This window comes from Schistocerca serialis, chromosome 2 (assembly GCF_023864345.2).
Source record: "Schistocerca serialis cubense isolate TAMUIC-IGC-003099 chromosome 2, iqSchSeri2.2, whole genome shotgun sequence".
NCBI classification, from domain to species: Eukaryota; Metazoa; Arthropoda; class Insecta; order Orthoptera; family Acrididae; genus Schistocerca; species Schistocerca serialis.
In genome coordinates, this window is record NC_064639.1 from 477174189 (window position 1) to 477199888 (window position 25700).

General features: G+C 43.0%; 1 protein-coding gene across 1 annotated transcript in view; it reads right to left on the bottom strand.

The window, feature by feature from the left end:
• The window catches only part of LOC126457401 (uncharacterized), a 357727-nt gene that overhangs the window by 219712 nt on the left and 112315 nt on the right, over positions 1–25700 (bottom strand). The window lies entirely within an intron of this gene.

The following is a 25700-nucleotide window of genomic DNA, read 5'->3' on the forward strand; positions in this document are numbered from 1 at the left end:
GTGTTGTTGCAACATGATAATGTTCCCCCACACACTGCCCGTGAAACTCAACGTGCTCTGCAAGACGTGCTGCGACTTGGTCAGCTCTATCTTCGCACATGTCTTCAGTCGAGCACGTATGGAATATGATGGGACGAAAAGTGACTCGTGCGTCGTCAGCCAATGTATTTCATACATATTTGTAGACGTATTTCACCTGTATCTGTAGGTGAAGAGCATAGCATAATATATCCCAGGTCGGTATTCGCCATCTATACGATCGACTAGATGCCCGAGTCAGCACATGCGCAGCCGCCCGTGGAGGTTACACCAGGAACTTATAGGGTGTATTAACTCGGGTCAATACCTGGTTTCTGAGACCCGCCTATACTACTCATCTGTAAATGTAATCATTTTATGTAATCCATACTCACTTTTGCAAGAATAAATCATTGATTTGTTCGCAACTTTCGTGTGATACTACTTTCCTGTAGACTACAGCATCATAAGCAAACTGTCTAAGGCCGCTGTTAATACCATCAACAAGATCGTTTATGTAAATCGTAAAAAGCAGAGGACCTATTACGCTGCCCTGGGGCACAACAGAAGTTACGCTTGTTTCTGTTGAAGTCACCCCGTTCAGGACGACGTACTGCTCCCTGTCTGTTAGGAAACTTTCTATCCAACCGCATATGTCATCGGATAGACCGTAAGCGCGCACTTTTTGTAGCAAGCAACAATGCAGAACTGAATCGAACGCCTTTCGAAAGTCGAGAAATATGGCATCAAATATAGAAAAGTTTTGACCGATTTACTTCAGATTTTTACGTGATACTCTAATGACCATTCAGGCAGACATAGGTTATTTGTTTTTTAATATATGTACTATTTAATACAAATCCATTTCTTTCTCACAGTCTGTTTCAATTACGATAGCAGGGCATTTGAACCACAGACAAATTGTTTCGTCCAGATACAGTTTTCCTCCTTAAACATACTTTCAGACAAAATTTGAATACGCAACAATTGTATACAACTCTCATACCCCTGTATACCAATGATCCGAACCGATTTATCCATTCACTTTAAGCGATTTCAGTTCCCAGTCAAGATTTTATTTTTATTAACAATAAACAAGGTATGAGAGAGAGGCAAGTGGGCAGAGAAGGGGGGTAGGAAATGGACATAGAAACGTGGCGGAAGAGATAGAATGAGGGGGAAAGAGGTGATGCACATAGAAAGGGAGGAGGAGGAGACGGCGATGGATAAGAAAAGGAGGAGGAGGACATGAACAGAGAGAAGGGGCGTAGACGATTATGACGTATATCCAATTCCGACACATATTCGCCAGTTGGCACTACTGGAACTGGCGGATGCTAAAATGGTTTTTCTAATGGAAGAGCTCCATGGTACATTGCAGCAATATCATGTAGACGGTTATTACCTTATGTACTTGGATGCAATGCAAGATTTTGCTGGATTTTTAATAAAATGTGTGATTACCTAATATCAAACCATGAGTTCTATGTGCAAGAAGACCACCAGTGAATTAGCAAAGTTATTGTAAACAACGATAAGGCAGTTGGAATAGACTCTTTAATGAGGATGATCCCCTATTGTAAACGAACATAACAAATTTACATATCTAATCAGAAGCCCAGGACTGAATAAAGATATCGGTAACCACCTCATAGATTTCATAAAGCGTCTGGGCGTGCATCTGCGAAGAACTTTTATGTCCTCCTTGGCTAAGGAACCTGGTGTTACCAGGCTGGCGTTTACAATATAAAGCTGCAGAACTAATCGTATGTTTGAACCTGTACAAAACTGTATCAGTGTTTTGAACGTTAACAAACAGTATTTACAATATGCTCCACTGTTCTATATGTCAATGACTTCCAAGTGATGTCACCTGCAGAGTAACTAACTGAACAGCCGCTGTGTAGGGTATAACAATGTTCTAAATAAATTGCTCCTTCAAGTGCATTTAATGTGTTATGTGTAGGAAAAATAAAAATCCAAATAGACGACATCGAAGCCCAAAAACGGTGAAAACAGTTGCCACAAAGGATAACTACAATTGCTGCCAGAAAAAGGGAGCCACTTCAGATGTCCAGGCAAGGCTTACGTATTACTTTACAATCTGTACTCAACTGGGGAATATAAGATATCAAAATTTACTTCAAATAGCAATAGTAAGTGCCGTACTTTGCAGGACTGGCTGAAAATTTCGGAATCGAGAACGTTTACTACGTTAAAGGATACACGAAAAACCTGTTCGTAAAAATTAAACCTGTTTATAAAAATTCTATTCCTATCTGGATTTGCTTAAAAAGGATGGTTACGTTGTATCTAAATATGGTGGATGGATATTGTGCAACTAACAAAAAAACAACAGCCATTTACAGAGTTCAAAATTGATGAAATGACATTTAATAGTAATTTTGTTTCTAAAAATTGCAAATTTAAAGTTCTATATAGAAGTTCCAAAAAAATGTGGAGCAGAAAAATTGCCAACGTACACCCAGGAATATGTGGTGTGATTTATTAACAGAGTTACGTAGGAGAAAACGCAAAATTAAAATCTTCAAACACTCTCTGCTAGAAGAATTATAGTAAAGAACAGAGCTAATTGTTAGATCCAGAAATGAGATGTTTACAGGAAAAAGTTAGACATGTATTGGAATTTGAGACATACCTACATTGTATTTATCAAATTACTGGCTGAAGAAAGAAATAGATGATTCAGTTGTAGATTGAAATTATAAGTGGAAACTTAAACTGGATGTTATTAAAACTACACCAAACAAAAGGAAAGAGCTCTGTTACGTGTGTAAATATATAAGCAAAAACTAATGAAAGCTGTTTCACAAGATTATTTGTTTTCTTCTTCTCTACCCCGCCAAAAATCCTAAAAAAGTTTCCCGGTTATGATGATCTTAATGTATCTTTTAAATGAGAGGAGAGGGTGTCCCTGAAAAGCAGTTCAAACTAAGTGGTTGAAAAGTATAGTTCCCCTCATTTCTTACCTGCATGAATGTACCACATAAAATTTCCTCAGGTGTGTAGGCAGGGTTCCCAGAAGCCTTGTCATTGGAAGTATTACTTATCAGTGGATCGAACCTGTTACAACTGTTTGGTCCCAGAACCGGCACGGGTGAGTGGGAGGGAAGGGGGGGGGGTGACCTTGGAGATAACCAGAACAGTTGTCTCATTTGTAACATGATACTCCTTGAGATAACAAACAAGTTATATCTGGTTAGGTCCCAGAACTGTCACTGTCCTCCTACTGTGGAAACACACGTAACATTCATACAACAATTTGAAACTTCAATTAGCATATCGCATTGTCTTAACCGTGCATTATGCTGTCACTAAAGCGTTGAGCCTTTATGTGAATTTCTGCACGTTGTCGTGTTGTGTTAGATTAGTACTGATAACACTAAGTCTCATCACACGCCATAATTTTTCCCAGAAAAGAATTGTCCACATTTTGCATTTCAATCAATTCGTGGCAGGCGTCCATGCGTCGTTTTTATTCAAGAATCAAGGTGAATGGGACAAACTTTTACACATTTTTCTCTTCTTCAAAACATTCTGGAGAATCTCTTAAATACCTGATTTAGAGATAATGCATCATTGCTATTTGCGTATTTCGGAAAATTAGAAAACAAATCTCTTTCTCTGTGTTAAAAGAGTATGTTTCTCAGTATTGTTGCTGTTGCGGACACTGTATTATTATGGATGTGAGAACAGAATTGCATTTACGAGAGAGAGCGTTAACAACTGTATAAGTTTCACTACATCTAAGTACAGTATATTTTCTTCTATCTATCCATTAGGAATTTATTTCAAAAGTGTTTCAGCTTACCACAATACCTAAAATAGATCAACTCTGCATAAAACCCTCCATGTAATTGAGATATGGCCATAACTACTATGTATGTGTTACACTTTTTTTGGATCTACACATATTATTGTTACAATACAGATTCACTAATGAAGTACATATAAGTCTTTTTATTAGATTCTGTCAAAATATTTACGAATTTATTTATTTGAAAAAGATGGAAGCGAGAAAAACATGTAATCTGGATAGAGAAAAGGATGTTCAGTAAATGCATAAACACTTACTCGATTTGAAACTTCCTGGCTGGTAAAAACTATGTGTCGGGCGGAGATTCGAACTCGGGACCTTTGCCTTTCGGCGGAAAGCGCTTGCCCACGAAAGACTAAGATCCCGAGTTCGAGTCCCTGTCCGGCACACAGTATTAACCTACCCGGAAGTTTCATTATCAGCGCCCTCTCCGCTGCAAAGCGAATATTTCATTCTGGAAAAACATAACAATATCCTTTGTTCCAGCAGTGCTAGTCTTGCAAATTTCGCAGGAGAGGTTCTGTGGTGTTTGGAAGGTAGAAGACGAGGTGCTGGCTGAAGTATAGCTGTGAGGAGGGGTCGTTAGTGGTGCTTGGGTAGCCCAGTCTTTTCGGACGAATAATGGTCACACCTAAGTGGATAGACTAACTCACAAAATAGCTGTTACTGGAGTTCTGAAAAGCCAGACGTAACACACGAGGCATCCATGCATGATCGAAAAATAGGAGTGTGGTGCACTATTAGCGGTGAGAGAATTATACGCACTATTTTTTTCCGAGGAAACAATTACATGTTTTTCTCACTTCCATCTTTTTCGAATAAATAAATTCGTAAATATTTTGACAGAATCTAATAAAAAGACTTATATGTACTTCATTTGTGAATCTGTACGTGGAAAACATTCTGCGGCTTTTTTTCCCAACTGATACACAGAACGTGCATTTGCAACCTTCCACGAGGACTCTGGGACAGCACATACAAACAACTTCTTATTACAGGAAATTCATGACCTGGTAAACTGACAAGAACGATACCGTTGTAAAAACGACGTTTCGATGAATGAACAACTAAATTATTACAAAAGCATCATTCGCAAGAGAATAATGAAGAAACAGGCTAACAGGAAGCTGAAAAGTGCACACATTTCGTTTAGCACGAAAGCTTACGATGCGTGAGAGTGGAAAGTTTTCTCTTGCGAGAACCAATAAGTGAACCACCTCTCGGTACCATGGTCACTGGGTATGTATGATAATCTGTAAATGAGCTAATGATATATCGCTTGTCTCTAGCAGGCACTGTTATTTGACATTATCTCTCGCCACCCGACGCGGGCGATGGCACAATGTCACGCCTCTTGAGTCCTCTCAGCCTTACCTTCGGGCGGCCTAGATCACCATCAGCGATCTCTCTGGGCTACACCCGGCGCGTCTGCGCTTCTGCAGACGGCCTTCAGTCAGAGGCGCAGCGTGCAGCCAGTTAGCATGTCCTTGGCGGACCCAGGCGACGCAAACTGGAGCGATCGTTGTCGTATCTGACGGCCCGCGAGAGACACGGGAGCACCCTGTTCTCAGAGTATCTCGCGCGAAATGCGTGTCGTCGATTGCATTGGAGATCGATCACATCACTTGCTCCACACGACTAGTACTACATCCTCACTGACACAGGTACAAATGAACAGAAGCTGCCCACAAAAATTCTCGTGCTGCATGCAACTAGCATCATACGTTAATTGTTGTGTGATTTTTTTTTAGTTAGTTTTAGTTACTTATGAATTTTCGGGCGTTATTGTTTCCATTAATAGACCTACTTATTCAGACGAGATGCTCTGTGTATGAGAAGCGCAGCTCCGAAGGAAAGCGCCTGTAAGTAACTAGGAAACGAAATTTGCATAACGCTTCAATTAGAGTGATTTTCGTTATTATTCGATCACTTTCCTAATAATATTTTATTGCTGCGTACGATATGCTGCTTCGCAAAAGGGAATGAATACTGTAGACTCAAAATAAACTGGTAAGTAATGTACTCAAGGAGAGTCACAGTGCCATGAAGAAAAACATTTAGGCCTAATTTGCCGTTATCACTTCTATTCTATTCACTTCTATTCTATTTCATATATGCAATAGCACTAAGGAATCGTTGGTGTGGCAAAGAAGTGCTGAAATGTGTACAGTCAAAGACGTTCAGAAGAAAATCTTTTGGGTAAGCTAGCTGAATCACTATTACAATTCTTTCTGAAAACATATCTACTTCAGAGCTTTATTACAATCCACTGGTAATTATAGGCCGCGTGGAGTGGCCGCACAGTTTGAAGCGCCATGTCACAGATTGTGAGGCCCTCCCGCCGGAGGTTCGAGTCCTCCCTCGGGCATGGGTGTGTGAATTGTTTCTTAGCATAAGTTAGTTTACGTTAGTTTACGTAGTGTGTAAGTCTAGGGACCGATGACCTCTGCAGTTTGGTCCCTTAGGAATTCACACACATTTGAACATTTTTGATAATTATAGCTGATAAGGAATTAAATTTACTCGAGCTTTATTTGTTTTACATACGCACGAAGTGATGTAAAGTGAATAACTGAAGTAGCGTTGGTGAAGGTAACCGGTACTATACTACACAGCAGTGAACGTTACTACCCACAAATACTAAGCAAGTCGACGGCGTGAGAAATGATTTCGCCGTTTCGCAACAGGAACTTGTTTATTGTGCCATATCTCGTACGTTTATCGAATTCAAGAAGTGTAAGTATTTTATGAATTCTATTCGTAACCAGCCCAGGGAAATAAAGCAAATTTTGAAACAGCAGTTCATCCTGTTAATCCTGTCATTAATCACAAAATATGATACTGCATTCGCCCCTTCAGACAATAAGCTATATTCTAAATTGAGGTTCATGAACAGTATAACATAGTAAATGTAATTTAAAGGTGGCTAACTTTGATTCCTGATTGCTTGATGCTAATTAACAATTCAGTATAAATGGCACAGATAACTTTTCTGGGTCAATCTATCTTCTGAAGAGAATACGCAAGCTGCGGATAGATATTTATTTTCGTGAGCCAACCAACTTCTTTACACACTCTCCATTTCTACAGATAATCTCTGTTTGGTTACAATCTGTGAGCATGTGTGTTTGAATGTACTGCTGAGGGCAGCAGAGGTTTCCTTGTGTGCTCTGTGCTGTATAGCGTCGATAACGATAGCTTTTCCCAGAGAAGTCTAGCAAGTTTGTTTCTCCACGAATCAGAGCGCATCCTACTTTTTCGCAGCGGGTGTTTTGAGATATCTAGCTCCACACTTCCTTGAAAAACAATCACCAGAGCCCACACCTTCCGCTTGCAATTTTAAACCACGATATTCGGGTTCCAGGCGTTGTCCTGGAAAGACCTAACGTTCCTTCGGAACATACACTGCCAATCAAAAGTTTTCGATGACTCCTCATACTGAATTGTCAGCGTCAGTGAAACCCGTTTTACGAATATTTCCAACTCACACGACGTTTTCCTACTTTCTCAAATTACTGCCCCCAAAACATTAATGAGAAACACGGTCAAATGGTTCAAATGGCTCTAAACACTATGGGACTTAAAATCTGAGGTCATCAGTCCCCTAGACTTAGAACTACTTAAACCTAACTAACCTAAGGACATCACACACATCCATGCCCGAGGCAGGATTCGAACCTGCGACCGTAGCAGCAGCGCGGTTCCGGACTAAAGCGCCTAGAACCGCTCGGCCACACCGGCCGAAAAACACGGTCACATGCAATGTGAAAGAGAATAATGTTTTATGTTCGTGTAGTGTACGTCACGTCCATGTGAAATCGACTGGGTCATAGGGAGCATTTCCGCTGCTCAATTTTTCTATAAGGGTTTTTCATACAAGGGGCGATCAAAAGGTTTGCGTTTGAGGCCGATGCTGCAGCGTATATGCAACGTAGCGCGTCTTCGATGCGAGTATATAAGCACCGACATGTAGGCAAAGGATTAGTGTAGCATTCGTGTCTTTCAGACGTGCACGCGGTAAATGCGGAGACGTTAGCTGCGGCGAATTTATTACCAAATACGCCCAAACAGGGCGAACGTGCTGTTATTTCTTGACTGCCGAAGGACGAACACGGGAATGAAAAATCTGTGTAGGCCGTTGTGGCCGAACGGTTCTAGGCGCTTCAGTCCGGAACCGCGCTGCTCCTACAGTCGCAGGTTCGAATCCTGCCTTGGGCATGGATGTGTGTGATTCCTTAGGTTGGTTACGTCTATGTAGTTCTAAGTCTAGGGGACTGATGACCTCCGATGTTAAGTCCCATAGTGCTTGGAACCATTTGAATCATTTTTTGAAAAATCTGTATGGGGCAGCATGTCTGTCGAAAACCGCTATTGTGCAATGGTGCTCCAAGGAATTTTGCTCTTCTCGATGCAAATGTCGTAACGCAGAAGTTACGCCAACTCAAAGACTCCAGTACCAGCCCTACAGTACTCATTTCTCCGCAAGCGATTATCACGGCTTCGGTCCCTTAAAAAAGGGCCTTGAAGGGTCGACGATTCCTGTCGGACAAGGATGTGCAGCAGACAGATAGGACTTCTTCACACAGAGGTGTTTTACCAAACGGGTATCCTCAATCTGGTGCGCCAGTAGGATGATTGCCTCAATGCTCACGGCGATTTAACCTGACTGGCAGAACGATTTTGTAATGTGCAGCCTTCGAACGGAGATTTTTCATCGTCCCTTATGACGGAACCCCGACCTTGCGCACACAGGAGACGTTTATCGAATCCATGCACCTACGTTGTATAATGTTCACGTAATTTCATTTTTGTTTTGTTTATTGTGTGTTGTGTACATAGTTCCGCGCCGTCAGCGCGTACACAACTTTCCGAATAGAGCGCGCCCCGCTAGGCACAACAGCGCAGGCGCAGCGCTCGTCCGTCTCCGCACTGCGAGATGGCGCTGCCATAGAGACGGACCAAATTCAGCTTCCGCCGATCCGCTTATTAATGTGTAACGCAGCCAGTGAGATTGCTGCTAACGTAGTACCTTTTCTCCTCGCGATCACACTCGCGCAGTGATACCTGAACGCTCGAGGTATTATAACGAGTGTACAGACCTCCGATTAGTCAGTCTGCATTAGTCTGTAGTCAAGTTTCAGTCTGTGCCTAATAAGATTACCATATTCCTGTACATAGCCATGAAGATAAATGAATAGACACTTTTGTCAAGTATCAGAGATATGTGAGAATAAGGTTAACGTACCAAGACCAAAGGAACTTCAGACTGTCAATTGTAAACAGCATCCAGAATCAAGTTACGTAATGTCTATCCTTTTTATTATTTTAATAAATGTGTGTGAAAATTAGTCAAGTTCTGTTTAAAGTTGGTCACCGTCAATCTGCTACTCTAAGCGTGCAAGTGGCATTTCTATCGTCTGACCTAACGGCAGAAGATAAACACGCCACGATAAGACCACAAGACATATTGCTGACACTCGCCTACTTCGTTAGAGCGACAAGTCAAATAATCTGATGGGGTGTGTAGTGAAGGTCTTACAGTACGCACACCACATCGTGGCTATTTGGGATGGGTAACGGAACTACACTGACTGAAGTGAAAAATATCACATCATGAACACTTTGAACGAACGCTACCAAACTGGCACTCCATTATTCCCACGTCCGTGCAACATGTTGATTAAAATGTGATCATCATGTGAGCTTATTTTAAGCATAGAAAAAAGGCATTCCTACAGATGAAGAATGGTGTGAGTATATGATGCCTAATGAGTGTGTCCAACATTACTGGAATTTTTCGGGTTGAGATTTTAACACGGCATGTCCAGAAGTCGTGCACTTGTATCTTATCGCCATCTTTCAGACTTCCACAAATGTCGAATCTGCATGAGGGATGAGCCGTGGCGGCTGGCGCTAGGGTGTTCGACTTGCACCACTGATATCGATATTCGGCTGTCCTGTTTTCTTTGACTGCTCCCCCGGCGGGTTTTCCGGGTGAACGTGTGACTCACTCGTCTCCGGTCGGCGTTCAACGAGCCAGCTTGTGTGCGAAACAAGCCCGCGTCTGCCTCGTGATGACTGGGTGTTGTGTGATGTCCTTAGGTTAGTTAGGTTTAAGTAGTTCTAAGTTCTAGGGGACTGATGACCATAGATGTTAAGTCCCATAGTGCTCAGAGCCATTTGGACCAAGCCCGCGTCCCTAACCGTGGTGCACGGGCCTCGCCGTGCTCGCCGCCCTTGTCTTTTGGCGCGCGCCGGATGTACGATGCCGATCATTGGGCGCCTTGACGTGCAAAATTGTGGTGCGTTCGTCGTCTCACGCTGAACAGCTTCCCAGCTTGTAATTTGCAAGCTCCAACTTACGTATGACTTTTATTCTTTGTTTAACTAAGAAGATTGTTGAAACTTATTGTGGCATGGGTAGCTGTTGGAGATGGTTCTGAATATGGTTCCACAGTGGCTATTTTAAGGATGCTGATATCCCTCATTCCGTTTTTGATCATCCGTGAAGTGTGTGTTTTAAGTGGTTCTAGTGCAAAATTTAACTGTTTTAGGACATATCCGCTTTGGGATTGGCTGCGGTTGTGTATGTGCCCGGCAGCAGTAGAGTTAATGGTTTAATCATTTGTCACAGCAGCATTTGGTATGTATTTTTAATGTTGAAAGTGCCTTAAGGCAACTGGAAGTGATCTATAAGTTTCCTGCTAATTTACTGGGAGACGGATAATGTCTTGCTCCTTAAGAATTTGGGGGCGTGCTTATTATATATTCCAGGGTGGCTGTGATTTGACCTTGTTTTCATTGCAATCTATTTGTGCTGCAGGCCATTTGTTAAGACTGCTTGTTCCCTGGCGTCGGCGCGGTTATGGATTCTTGTCAGGACCATTCATTGTGGGGCCGGTCGGTTTATATATAAATAAATACCCCGTGTTGTGTGACACTGTGCACAAACCGTGGGGAGTGAACGCTCGTATTCCCTGCCAGCCGTAGCGTTATTGCTTCCAAACACTGTTAAGGGCCTCAACGCTGTTCTCTAAAGTTAAGTGTAATTTGGGAATCATTCTGAGTCATTATGTCCGTTAGTTAAGTGAGGACACCTTGTTAATATTGGCGTTTCTCTGAGTCATTTTATAGGTTGAGTTACTACTAGCCCTTCTTATTTAACACTTACGTTAATCATTTCTGTATCTTTAATGAACGCGCAACTTGGTATTCCTGTGTGCAAGTTTTGGGACCTTGATTGGCCCACTTTGTATTTTTAGTACAAGCATGTTTCACTGGGACATTTATGTGGGCAGTTCAGTTTTATTAAGCTTTAATATCTCTTTGTTCTTTATGAAGTTGTGGTATTATGTTGCCGTGTAAGTTTGGTTGGAAGTGTATAGTGTTATTAGTCTCTTCAGACATGGTTAAACAAGAAGGATTGTTTGTGATTGATTATTCACCGTGCCTACTATCAATGAGTTTGGTTGCGGACGCAAAATACTGATTCTTATTTGTGTTTATGTAATTCAATCAAAGTGAAGATTTGTCTATTGCATCAGTAAGAGGGCAAATGTCCGAAATGAAGTTTATAATAAAATCTCTTTAGAGTCAAATTAAAATTGTAAAACAATTACAAGCTTGTCCGTCATCAGTGATCCCGGACTTCCAATTTTCTTTAAATAACTGTGGTGAGATTGTAATTTTGATTTTCTAAAGAATTGTGTAGTACCACGGTTCAAGGGTTATAGGAACATCACACGCCACAAATCGAACAGATTGTTGACCGTAGTGGAACGACTGCAGAACGGCTGGTCACAGAATGGACTCTGGACCAAGGTGTGGCAATATGAGTAGGCAGTGGTCCTTTGAGAAAAGATATGCCACGAAAAGATCGTAGGATTGTTCGACTGGTGTTGACGAGTAGACGCATGACAGCAGTTGAAATTTGGGCAGCGCTTACAAGCAGAGTATGCCAACGACCTTGCCGCAGTGGTAACACGGGTTCCCGTCAGATCACTGAAGTTAAGCGCTGTCGGGCTGGGCTAGCACTTGGTCTCCCGAGCGCTGTTGGCAAGCGGGGTGCACTCAGCCCTTGTGAAGCAAACTGAGGAGCTACTTGATTGAGAAATAGCAGCTCCCGTCTCGCAAACTGACATACGGCCGTGAGAGCGTTGTGCTGACCACATGCCCCTTCATATTCGCATCCAGTGACGCCTGTGGGTTGAGGATGACACGGCGGCCGTTGGTACCGCTGGGCGTTCCAAGGGCTGTTCGGACGGAGTTTATACCAGTTTACAATCAGTGTGTCAGCAAGATCACAAGGTGCACTCAGATCTCAAGATTTCATGCATCGTTTGATGCTGACAGGGGCGGTGGCAAGGGGTGGGGAGCTATCGGGGCTATAGCCTCCCTCCCCTCCCCCCCCCCCCCCCCCCGCATGGAGTATCATATTACACTGGATAAAATGACTTCAGAAATCAGCGAATATATTACTCCAACAGATTCAATCATTTTTTTATAATTATGTAACAATACAGGTTGCAATGTATTCTAAACACATTTTAACAAAAGAATAAGAGCACTAAATATCTTACTACCTAAACCAATAAATATCATTTAACATAAAATAGGCGTCTTATTGTTGTGATTCTTGAGTTTCTCCCGGCGTATTTGATGGTCAAAATATCTACGGGTGTGCTGCCGGTCTATAGTGTCCAACGGGCACAATATTTCGGCGATCATACATGTCGCCATCATCAGGTGAACTGACGGACTGAGCTCCTTTGAACGTGCCGGCACGGAGATCCGTACGCTATGGCTGCTCAGAGGGAACTGGGTTCGGTCGCGGCGGCGGCCGATTTAAATACCCTCCGCCCGCGGCGCGCTCCCTCCGCCGTCCGCGCGGAGCATGTGTTTTGAGCATGCCAAGAAACTCCTCATACGACATTTGTAGGCTGTTGCCATTCCACACCAAGTACAAGAGTGTATTCGTGCCAGTGGAGGTTGCACCTCATAATGAGGTTGGTGATGATGGAACGAGCTCCGAAAGAAAAAAAAAAGACTAATCAGTTACTTTCCGTCAGTATAGTTAATTACTAACCTTTGTGAAAGTCGAAGAAGTATTTTTCAACCGTGTAAAAATCATTGCTATCGCAAGCAAATCCTGAAAAAGCACGTAACATACAACAGAGAAGTATGATCACTAGGCAACACCGCTGTTGCAGCGACGCGTAATCACCAATGTGCAAGTAACAGAGACTGAATGTCTATCAAGGAGGAACTATTATAACTGATATGGGGAAAATAATCGATATGAGAGTAATTTAATTTTTGCAGATGACTAAAGGCTGGCGAAATCATTCAAAAATAATATGAGGAAGATGACGTTCATTTCCTACCGCTATCGAAATGAAATTTGGTTTAAAAATATGCAGAAGTATAGGTATAAAATCGGAACAAGAACACATGTAGGGCAGCATCTACGAAATTTACGACTGAAGATGCCTTTGTGATATGCATATACCACAAATACACTCATGCTCATAAATTAAGGATAATTGCAGAATGTGGTATCACAACGTGGCACTACACAAAACTGGCGCTAATAGCATAGGCACATAGGGAACAGATACGACACAGATATTTAAGTCCACCGTATTGGTGATAAGTTAAGAAAACTGCCCCGAAACACATGTGCTACAGAACACCACTGTTTCCTGCGCATGTACCCCGACATCCAGTATGGGACACGATCACCATGCACACGTACACAGGCCGCACAACGGGTTGGCATACTCTGGATCAGTTGGTCGAGCAGCTGCTGGGGTATAACCTCCCATTCTTGCACCAGTGCCTGTTGGAGCTCCTGAAGTGTCATAAGGGTTTGAAGACGTGCAGCGATACGTCGACCGAGAGCATCCCAGACGTGCTCCATGGGGTTTAGGTCTGGAGAACAGGCGGGCAACTCCATTCGCCTAATATCTTGGCAGATCGGTGGGGCCGTGCGTTATCATCCATCAGGAGGAAGGTGGGACCCACTGCACCCATGAAGAGGCGGACGTACTGGTGCGTCCCGATACACCTGACCTGTTACAGTTCCTCTGTCAAAAGCATGTAGGGGTGTACGTGCACCAATCATAGGCCCACCGCATACCATCAAACCACGACCTCCATATAGGTCCCGCTGAAGGACATTAAGAGGTTGGTATTTGGTTCCTGTTTCACGCCAGATGAACACCCGGCGAGAATCACTGTTCAGACTATACCTGGACTCGTCCGTGAACATAATCTGGTACCACTGTTCCAATGACCATGTACTGTGTTCTTGATACCAGGCTTTACGGGCTCTCCTGTGATCAGGGGTCAGTGGAATGCACCTTGCAGGTCTCCGGGCGAATAAACCATGTCTGTTCAGTCGTCTGTAGACGGTGTGTCTGGAGACAACTGTTCCAGTGGCTGTGGTAAGATCCCGAACAAGGCTACCTGCAGTACTCCGTGGCCGTCTGCGGGCTCTGATGGTGGGATATCGGTCTTCTTGGTGTTGTACACTGTGGACGTCCAGTACTGTAGCGCCTGGACACGTTTCCTGTCTGCTGGAATCGTTGCCATAATCCCGAGATAAGACTTTGTGGCACATGGTGGGCCCGTGCTACGACCTGCTGTGTTTGACCAGCCTCCAGTCGACCTAGTATTCTACCCCTCATAACGTCATCAATATGTGTTCTTTGAGCCATTTTCAACACACAGTCACCATTAGCACGCCTGAAAACGTCTGCACACTTACTCGCTGCCCCTACATGCACAAACACACCTCTGCGTATGTGGACTGCTGCCAGCGCCACCGTGCGACGACCACAGGTCAAATGCACCGCATGGTCATACCCCGAGGTGATTTAAACCCGCAAACCGCCCACCAGAGCGTTGTTTCACCATGTATCAGCGTTATCATTAATTTATGAGCATGAGTGTAGTTCGCTTTATCCAGTTGTAATTAGACTGATCCAAAGCGATTATTATTAAAATAATATGCTATTTTTTTTCTTGGTGTCTGGTGTAATAACTACCTTGCCTTTTATACACTGCAAAGTTGTGTCAGTCATGGAGAAGGAGTAAAGTATCACAGTACAGTTGACTGGTGAGCGGACCGTGTTCAAAGATAAAGGTGTCATTACGCCCATGCGACATCATGCCTCCCCACACCACGATACCTGGCCCACCAAAACGATCATTTTCGACAGTGTTCCTGGGTACATTACGTGTTCCCACCTCTCGCCACATGATCGTTTTGCTAGTCCAGCTGGGGAGGCCTAATGTTGCATGGGCGTACTGACCTCCAAATCTTTGAACACGGTACACTCACTTATGACCGTTAATGCGACACTGCAATCCACCACCGTGTACCTCTTTTCAGGGGTGCATTCGGTTCTGACTTCATTTCATTCGCTACCACATCGAACAGCGCAGGGCCGGCCGCGGTGGCCGTGCGGTTCTAGGCGCTCCAGTCCGGAGCCGCGCTGCTGCTCCGGTCGCAGGTTCGAATCCTGCCTCGGGCATGGATGTGTGTGATGTCCTTAGGTTAGTTAGGTATAAGTAGTTATAAGTTCTAGGGGACTGATGACCACAGCAGTTAAGTCCCATAGTGCTCAGAGCCATTTGAACCATTTTTTGAACAGCGCAGGAGACGGAGCTTTTGGAAGAGAGCTTATTCGGCAAATGGACTGGCGTACACGTTCCTCCGACTTAATTCCCATCGAGCATGTATGAGATGCGCTGGAGAGACGTAATTACAGGATGTCCAAATGCATCAACAACCATCCAACAGCTGTCAACTGCGCTGGTGGAGAAATGAAACGTTCTACCACAACAACTCTTTACCAGTCTAGTGGACAGTATGGGAGACCATCAACACTCGTGATCACTGAGACATAATTATTGTCCTTGAGTAAGAGTGTAATTTCTGTTCGTGTCATTGCGTTTTCCTTTCAGTTGTCTTCTGTACTATACTGCGGCACTTTTTTCTATGTATGGTCCAAGTTTCATCAAGACATGTTACTTGGCAGGGAAATATCACGCGGAAGTTACTTTCGTCCTTAAATTTTGCACATCAGTATATACTGTCATAACACATTTATGTTAAGAACGTAGAGGGGGAGATGGAGGGAGGGCAAGGAGGGAGAGTGAGAGGGAGAGGGAGAGGGAGAAAGAGAGAGAGAGAGAGAGAGAGCACTGACAGTGGTTCGTATGTTGGCCAATCACGAAACGTGAACTCATCAGGCTGCAATATTTTTATGCGATTCACAGGCTCCACTGTTTGACGTGTGGTGTAAATGCGGGCAGCAGCTCCTGCAGCACTTCAGCTGCTGAAGTGTTTTAGGTAATTACGCTTATAAATACGCGGCCAGCCTGATTGCCTGCTAGCACTCCGCCCCTCGGTAGCTTTGGGTATCCTCCAACCACCCTCCTTATCAGGAAGTAATCAGTGCGTCCCCCCTGTAATTCGCTCCTCGCTTAGCTTATCTGACTTCTCTGTCACCCTTTCTTTCCAGTACACGATTATTGCGTTGGCGACAATTACAAGCTGTTGCTTTCCTTTCGTGATGCGTTCTGAGTGCAGCTGAATTAACACAATGTTCTCACGCCGCATGCCTTTCGTTTATTTTCAGATAAGCATCTCCAGTGAAGGTCTTTTCCTTACTCCTTTAAGTGCGTGCGTGTTAAGATGCAGACTTAAAGCGTCGATGAGAATTTTCGTCACAGCACTTTTACTAGCACGTGAATACTACATACAAAGAGACGAGAAGATATTTCTCACTAACAAGGCTATTCTGAATATAAGACATGCCAAATACGTGGAGTGGGCTACGTAATTATTCAGCAAAACGTACTCATTACAAAAGTAAACCAGTACATTACTGCTGGTGAGCTCTCCTTTACTACAAGACAGTAATTAGAAACGGAAATTATGATCGTGACGTAATACGGAATATCCACAGAGGCTACAATGAGTGGGCAGACGATCCAAGTCACCCTCTAGTATCTTCCTAATCATAGAACATACGTGGTTCGTAACGATAAAGATGCGACACAATTCTTGACGACAGAAAAGTTTCATCGACATTGTCAAGCTCCTGAGATGATGGGGTGTAACCATTTTCCTTATTTTATCTGTTTACCTCTTTCTTGTGATAAGAAGGGTATACGGGCTTGAATGTCGGTGTTGCATAAATTTTCATTTCTCATTACACATTAATCAATCGAAATCGCCTGGCTTGTTAATCATTTGTAACTTTCAGAGAAGCGTTATGAGTGGCGCATTTTGCGTAAAACCTATACGTTTCTCTTGTTGCCATGTTAAAATTTGCTTCTGTTGCCAAAACAGAGGCGTTTCCAGTCCCACGTCAGTAACATGTTGTGCAGACGCAATTGCGAGGAAATTCTGGAACAGTGCGTCATTAAGTTTATTAAGTGAGGAACTGAGGAAAAGTAAGATCAGTAGCTTATGAAAAAGCACATCCAGGGTAAAAAAAATAAACGCGTAATGTCTATCGATGGCTCTTAGAAATCACACTATTTCATCGAAAAAGACTACAGTTAGTCGAGTAATAATGTAGATAATGAAGTTTTGCATAATAATCATTGCCATAATCTCATTTAGATATCTCAAACCATTTATGAAATATGAGGAATGTTGTGTATGTTTCACTCTTGCTTTACTGCTAGCGTGGCGCGATCGTAAATGAGTGTGCTACGGCAGATTAAGTTTCTCGAGATTGGTGACACAGAGAGACCTCCATCCAAGTCTAAAGAAAAATTCAATGTGTTAGCTAAATTTCATACTATACAATATGCACCAAATGCAAAATCATAGCAACTTCTATTTTTCATTGCAAACATTTTCGAAATTCGCTCAGTGTCTTACTTCTATGTAAATATCACAATAACTATGTCCATTAACAAAGTGATGGGGACGTCATCATGAACCTGACCCATAAAGCTATAAGTAACGCAAAAATGGATTTTTTTAAATGAATAGTTTCCGTAAAATCGTTTGAGAAAAGTTATCGTCGAACGTTGGCAAACACTGTCGACCTCCCCTTCCAAATAAAGGAATGAACTCGCCCAACGCCTTGGACGAAGCTAGAGGTTCTGTAAATATTGTAGCGGCTGTGCAGTCCATTGACGAGACAGCTTATTCGTACACAATTACTCCATTGCTTTCACTGGCAGGCAGGCCTGCTCCAAAGCTGTTTGTGGTGCTTCAGGGGCCTCGTTCTTTGAGTGTTCACATACGTCAGTCCATGTTCGCAAAATCAAATCTAACACTTTGGCTGCCGGACCTGAATCACTCAAGGTTATGTGTGTACCAGGCCGAACCTTTTATCGTGTGTGTATAATTGTTAGATACATGGGCTGTGAAGTTAATTTCTTCAATGTCATACCTGCTAGGCCACATGTATGGGAATTATGCACAATGTTTAATAAAAGATCAAGACTTCATTCAGCATTTCAGATGAATGACATTTATTTTTTGGAAGAATAGAGGAAATCTAACATAAATGCAGAATATTTATTAACTCTGCAAGTTTGTTCAGAAATTCACAGCAGATGTGACATCATATTTGAATTCATTGATAGACTGTATGCTTTACTTTACGGGTGTGAATAATGAAAAAACATTCCAAGCACACTAAGTTTTCATTCAGGCGACCCTTACAGTTTGTAATGACTTGCTTTAATTTCTTCATAGCTTCAGCGCGTCCAAATTCGTGAGAGTATGTCACCAACATGATACACAGTTGTTTCTCTTTCTGCCAGTTACTTGCAAGACGTAGTTCCGAGAACTTGGTGTTCCTGAAGTTCCTGGAACGTCTTTAGGGTTTCCAATGGATGGTTTTGTGGTTGCTCCTTTTCTTGAGGTAATTGCTACCATTTCTGGAACGTCTTTAGTGGTCAGAAACAAGGCCTCTCTTGTCCTTCCTACAATAACATTTGTGTTACTCTGCACGCATAACATTCCACCTTTCTTGACCTTTCCTTTCACTACAGTCATTGGATTGGACTGTCTGTTCTTCCCCAATGTACCAACATGTTGTGTTGAATGTTCGTTCAATTTATGGGTTAATGTGACGCTTGTATAATAATAACTGTCGACGTACAGGGTGAGTCCGTCATTCACCAATGGACCCATCGACTCCATCACTACACTGGAGGATCTGCATACACTTTCATGAACACACAGTTTGAGTAGCATGAGACCATTTTTATGACGTTTCTCCGAACTTGCGAAAGCCCAGCCTTCCTATAAACGGCACCATAGTTTCATCAGTGCACACTTTCTCACCAGGACAATACACTTCGTGAAATTTATCGTTGAGTGGATGAACTGCTTGTGAAATTTTGTACAGTTGGCCGTTGTTTGTACCCGAATTGTCCGAAAAACTTAGCATGATCAAAAGGGCCACAAATCTATTACGGGGTAAAGCTCTAATACTTCATTTTTGTGCATTGTGTTCTTTCACGAATATTTCTGGAGTGTAGGTTTTCAGTCCACAGAACAAACCAGGATTTCTTCGTTATCTGTGTCTACCTACCGTTGTAATCTACTGTATTCTGTACAATTTTCGTTGACAATACTGTCAATAACTCGTTGCTCACGAGAACGATTCGTTTCTGTGACAGTCATTTCCAAAACATGGTCATCAAAAAACAATCGGTAAAAATACAGTTCACGGCATCTTCCATCGCCTTCACATGATCAGAAATTCCATCATAACAGTTTATGGTGAAATCATTTGTAATTCCAGTTACACCACGGCAAGCAACTTCGGAACGTCACTATGAGACACAGTTGCTGATTACCCAACAGTTGTTCTTTTTCTTTTTCTCGGTCCTTCTGCATCGGAATCGTCGGATTCAAGATCGAAACTCTCAGCGCCTAACAAACTGACCTCACTCTCAGCAACCAGCTAACACGCAACAGGCTCCATGTCGGACATTATCACAAACTCACAAGAAAACAAGCTCAAATCTTCAAGGAAACAAGACTTCAAACACAAGAAACATCTAGCAAAGTTGCCGCGCGATTTATCGAGTGTAACCAGTGGCCGTAATGTCAGCCGCATGGGAGTTCAAAAATTGGTTCACTTTGTCACCTGACAAATCAGTTGTGATATTCACGACGAAATGGCGTAATAACTTCTCATCCGAACTACATGTTGGCCTGTATACATTTCCGGTTCGGGCAAACACTAAATTCCTTGGCGTCTAGTTCGATAGCAACCTCACGTGGACGTGACATGCTGCGTACCTCATCGACTGGGTGGATAACACTGAATATCTTGCGTATGCGTGCCCGTGTATGACGAGGAGCGGAACCGGTTACGCTCTTGACTCTGTATGACGTTTTGATCCGGTCTGTCCTAGATTATGGTAGTTCTGTCTACGGCATTGCAACGAAATCAACTTTGCGCAAGCTCGATGTCATCAATTATGAAGTGATTCATCTTGTCCTCACGAAATCAACGCCCTGCTAGTGGAAGTATCCGTCACGCAGTTGTCTATAGGACGGAAGATGATGTCCGATATTTTTCTCCCCAGTCGATCTTCGATATCTGATTGTGCTTCTCTTAAGGCGATGGTTCGATTCTGAATTTTCACACAGGCACTTCATGGACGTCGAATGACCAGGAATTCCTTCACTAGTTCGCAGCTATGAGGGATGGCGCCATCTCTTTCCACTCGTTCTACAGGACACAAACCTCCGCTGTTTTCGTTTTGTCTGTTCTTCACTCCAGCCCAAGTGGAATACTTGCCGTCCGATTTCTGAACGGAGACCAAAGTCACTCGCTACTTGGGATCATTTTCTCAGCACACAATGGCCGCAGTACGCTCGCAGCTATACGGAAGGTTCTAAATCTAAGGCGGGTGTGGGATACGCCTTGCTTTGCCCTTCTAGTGGCGCTTAGCAAATGTCTGCGTATCCACCTGAATCTTCTATCTACACGGGGGAGCTACTCATTATGGTACTCGGGCATTCAATTTCGTCCTGATACTTACAGACTCTCAAGTCTGCTGCAGAAATTGCAACATCCCACGTTTCATAAGCAGACTAACAGGTATGTTCTGGACGTCTTAGCGGTCGAAGAAACGCGCAGTTAGGTTTAAGTAGTTCGAAGTCTAGGTCTGATGGCCTCAGATGTCGAGTCCCATAGTGCTTAGAGCCATTTGAACCATCGTCTGTTCCGTTGTTTACGTTTATTCTGTGAAACTACAAATGTACTCTATAGATTTGTTACTTTCAAATAAACGAAGCGAAAGCGGACTGCCGATAGAACATTGCTACAAACTCCGAACAGTCCTTTTATGTGTCAGGAACTTATTGTCTCACGTCAGTTTCACATGTACTACAGTACAAAACTGGCGCGACGAGGGCTGGAACCAGGAACCCTTCGTAAGAAAACCAACGCTCTACCGACTTCCTAAAGGCAGATTTACACGACAGACGCTCACAATTACGTTTTTCCTGGACTCCCTAGGTAAGGTGTTACTTATTACATATCATTTACGCCCGTTCTCCCGTATGACAGCACATAGCACAAACTATATTGGAGTTTCGTTGATATTCTGTCGATGTACAACGATTAGCACAGAACTGACAGTCGGAGGTTTAGCGTAGCAAATGCTTTGCTCCCTGGCTAGAGCTCTTTGTTCAAAATGAACAGATCTTCAGTTAACAATAACAGTTTAAAATAAATCGTGTTACCTCAGCGGTTCATTGTAATCAATGCTTTATTTTATTTCAGCCATAAAACACAAAGATGCACACATTTCAGTAATGATAAAAACTGAATAGTCTTCCATGTCCGGGAATAGACTGATTGCGCTCAGTGCGTTTGTTACCGGTCAGATTAGGAAACATGTATCTTGCCATGGTAGTTTGCCAGCATTGATAAAGAAATCGGTGAAAACATTTCTTCTACTGTTAAGTGTACTTCCACCTTGGATTGTCTGAATTTCATTGTCCAGATAACATAACATACTTTTCAAATCCTCTGGTATTTTTCAGCCACCTTTCTTATGTGAATTTCGGTATCCACACTTTGTACAAGACTTCCCACACAGATTTACAAACTTCCCTTACTGTTTAACGCAAACTTGTGGGGTTGGTTCTGTATTAATAATGCAGATCAATCAGACATCTGGAAAACATAAACAGTTGACACTACAGCTGTTGGTTTGCCGTTGATTCTTCAAACGACTGTACACTGATTGGAAAATAAAGAATTTACTTTCGTCTTCTCTTAAAGCCATAGTGTCACGAACGCTTCTTTCAACAACCACGAACTAATAGGTAGGCGATACCAAAACCTCCAGTTGCGTTTCTTAAGTTATTCATAGTAAACACTGCCTGTTTTCCTCAGCCAACGTGCATAATGGTTGGCTTCCAATCTAGTACTACTGCATGATTGTCGCTGCGATATCGGCGTGTGTGCACTGAAACGATTTCTGACGCTGTGTTGGTACATGAAGGGTAAGGGTTCGTTCGCGGACGCTCTGTTTGGACGTTGTTTCTCTTTTTTATCGACCTGGAAAAAGCGTTAGACAATTAAAATGGTGCAAGATGTTCGACATGCTGAGAAAAGTTGGGGTAAGCTATAGGGAAAGACGGATAATATAAAATATGTACATGACGCAAGAAAAATTAACAAGAGTGGAACGCGAAGAACGAAGTGCATGGATTTAAAAAGGGTGTAAGGCAGCGACGTACTGCTCAGTCAATACGTCGAAGAAGCAGTGACGGAAATAAAAGGAAGGTGAAAGAGTGGGATTAAAATTCAAGGTGAAAGGACATCAGTGTTAAGATTCGCTGTTGAAATTGCTATCCTCAGTGGAAGTGGAGTAGAATTACTGGATCTGTTGAATGTAATAAACAGTTTAATGAGTACAGAATATGGATTGAGATAAACCGAAGAAAGATTAAAGTAATGAGAAGTAACAGAAATGAGAACAGCGAAAAACTTATCATAATTGGTGATCACCAAGTAGATGAAGTTAAGGAATTCTGTTTCCCTAGGCAGCAAAATAACTTATGACAGACGGAACAAGGAGTATATAAAAAGCAGACTAGCACAGGCAAAAAGGGCATTCTTGGCCAAAGGCCTTAATTTGTGAAAGAAATTTCTGAGAATGTACCTTTGGAGCACAGCATTGTATGACAGTGAAACATAGACTATGGGAAAACCAGAGCAGAGGAGACTTAGAAGCATATGATTTCAAATGGCTCTGAGCACTATGGGACTTAACTTCTGAGGTCATCAGTCCCCTAGAACTTAGAACTACTTAAACTTAAATAACCTAAGGACATCACACACATCCATGCCCGAGGCAGGCTTCGAACCTGCGACCGTAGCGGTCACGCGGTTCCAGATTGTAGCGCCTAGAACCGCACGGCCACCCCAGCCGGCAGAAGCATGAGATGCGGTCCTAGAGGCGAATGTTAAAAATTAGATGGACTGATATAGTAAGGTTCTCCGTAGAATCGACGAGGAAAAAAATATATGGGACACACTGACAAGAAGAAGAGGCACGATGGGAGGACATTTGTTACGACATCAAGGAAAGACTTCCATGGTACTGGAGGGAGCTGTAGAGGGTAAAAAGTGTAGAGGAAGACAGAGATTGGAATAAATCCAACAAATAATTTAGTACGTAGGTTGAAATTGCTACTCTGAGATGCAGAGGTTGGCGCAGGAGAGGAATTCGTAGCGGGCCGCATAAAAAAAATCATCCGGAGTGGTTTTTGGGACCAAGACTGATTTCACATTCGTAAACCATAAACGAAAAAAAATTCCCTTCAGTCACAATCATTGTTTTTATTAAAAAGCACGATGTCCTTTGAGTCCACCTATTCAGACATTTAACGTATTGTTTCGACATTACTTGTACATAGCGGTGCCCACATTTGTGTTTCTTTTATCAGTCGATCACACTTGATGTACAGATGATTTACGTTATAATAATACACATTTTGCACTTTGAACATGGTTTTGTTTTACTTTGTAAGGTATCCCTTCTGTTCAAGCCACATTTCATTTCCATATTTTCGTGTAACACAATTTTGTATTTCGTCTGCACATTCAGTGAGTAAAACGGTACTGGGGAACACAAACAGTCGGAAGTAAGAACGTAAGTTCCCACGCTGGTTGAAGGAGCCGCTGGACCATATGGCGTTGCCAATGGAAGGTGGTGTGAAGTGCTGTGGCTAGACGTGAGAACGCCCGTTACGTTGGCAGTGGGGTACGTAGGGGAAGCACAGGTATGTGGCGCTAAGTGTATAACTTGCTGAATAAATATTTGGTAATAAAAGTCGCTTTTTCCTATACAGATATTAGGAGAACCCTACAGGTCATAAGTACTTTCTTACAATATTAAAACGCTAGAAACAGATCATTTTAGTAAATAAATGAATAATGATTAAGCTAACGAAAATGTACGAACGGCTACGAAATATCCCGAGCGTAAATACGAGGTATACGCTACGACCGAAGTCGTCAGTTGCCGACAGGATGCCCCCCGAGCTATTTCTGTCGTAAATTGTTAGTTTTCTGTTAATCGTATTAACTGTGTCGATGCTATCAGATTATGGTGTTTAGTGGTGGTGGTGGTTAGTGTTTAACGTCCCGTCGACAACGAGGTCATTAGAGACGGAGCGCAAGCTCGGGTTAGGGAAGGATTGGGAAGGAAATCGGCCGTGCCCTTTCAAAGGAACCATCCCGGCATTTGCCTGAAACTATTTAGGGAAATCGCGGAAAACCTAAATCAGGACGGCCGGAGACGGGATTGAACCGTCGTCCTCCCGAATGCGAGTCCAGTGTGCTAACCACTGCGCCACCTCGCTCGGTATGGTGTTTAGTGAACAAATACGCCATAACTGCATCTATTCTGAACGTTATTTTCCGAATAATATAGCTTCCCGCTTCGTCACTTGGAATCACAGGTAGTGGAATTGCACTTCACAGACAACCCGACGGAGCTGATGCTGCTTCTGTGAAAATTCGAGAGTTTCTCGGCGAAAGGGATAGAATTCCTCACGACGACTCACTAAGATGCCGAAGGACGGATTGTCTTAATCTGGGCAGAAACTTAGATGGAAAAGCGCGGCCAGTCCTAAAGTACGCCTCTTACACCATCCTCTATGGACTCACTGGTTAAACTGAGACATTTCTGGAGGTTTAGTACAAGAGGGGGGGGGGGGGGGTTCTTGCAACTTGTTAACGTTTTGAAAAACTGCGCACGCAAAAAAATATAAACATTGTGACAGACGACGGATGTTTCTCCTTTGTACTGATTTGTCACCCCCCCCCCCCCCCCCCCCCCCCCGCCCTCCCGAATGGCAAATTTGTATGATTTCCGTGAGACTAAGCTATGCAACTTCATCAATTTAGCATTAAAGATCAAACAAATAAAACGCAGCAAACGAGCAATAAAAAATACCAGAGAAAGGACCAGTTACGTTGAAACTCGGGAGCGCTAGGAAAAAGATCCAAAAGGCAACAAATTCACAGCACTTCTTTACAAAGGCTTTACACTAACTAAATAGCCATAATGAAACACCATTAATTACACGACTGCTCAAAAATCGGTGACACGAAACGTGCGCAACATGTCCCCGGGCCCACGTGGGGGGACCGGCCGCCTGCAGTAACATGAACAGTCTGGTCACAGGGTGGTGCAGGTGACTTGTAATACAAGAGACGAACGTACGTATAACAACTAAAGCACAATTATTTTAAAGCCTGTACCAGCGAGCATTAAAAACCGCGTCGAGCTCGGGAATAGAACTGAGCAAATATGTGCCTAA